Genomic DNA, 254 nt, shown 5'->3' with positions numbered 1-254 from the left:
TTTTTAGTATTCCTCAAACTTTCCTAGTCTTTTGTTATTAAAATGGGCCTGCAGCCAACTTTCATTGATTAACTTGATGATTGTTTATTTTAGTTTATAAAATGTCAGAAAGTAGTGAAACATGCTCATCCTAATTTCCTAAAGCCCAAGGTGACGTCTGACGTCTTCCAGTCCAACGCCTTCAATTACTTTGTCACAGTGTTTACTCTGATACTTAAGACTGGAGATGCTTGTTTAATCTCTGTGTGTCTTCT

General features: G+C 35.8%; 1 protein-coding gene across 3 annotated transcripts in view; it reads left to right on the top strand.

Moving 5' to 3' along the window:
* LOC116692009 (oxysterol-binding protein-related protein 2) overlaps positions 1-254 on the top strand; it is a 32275-nt gene that overhangs the window by 25742 nt on the left and 6279 nt on the right. The gene's annotated exons all lie outside the window — the stretch shown is intronic.

Source organism: Etheostoma spectabile, chromosome 7 (genome assembly GCF_008692095.1).
Source record: "Etheostoma spectabile isolate EspeVRDwgs_2016 chromosome 7, UIUC_Espe_1.0, whole genome shotgun sequence".
NCBI lineage: Eukaryota > Metazoa > Chordata > Actinopteri > Perciformes > Percidae > Etheostoma > Etheostoma spectabile.
The sequence above is the reverse complement of the archived record's forward strand: the minus strand, read 5'-3'. Positions and strand labels throughout refer to the sequence as shown.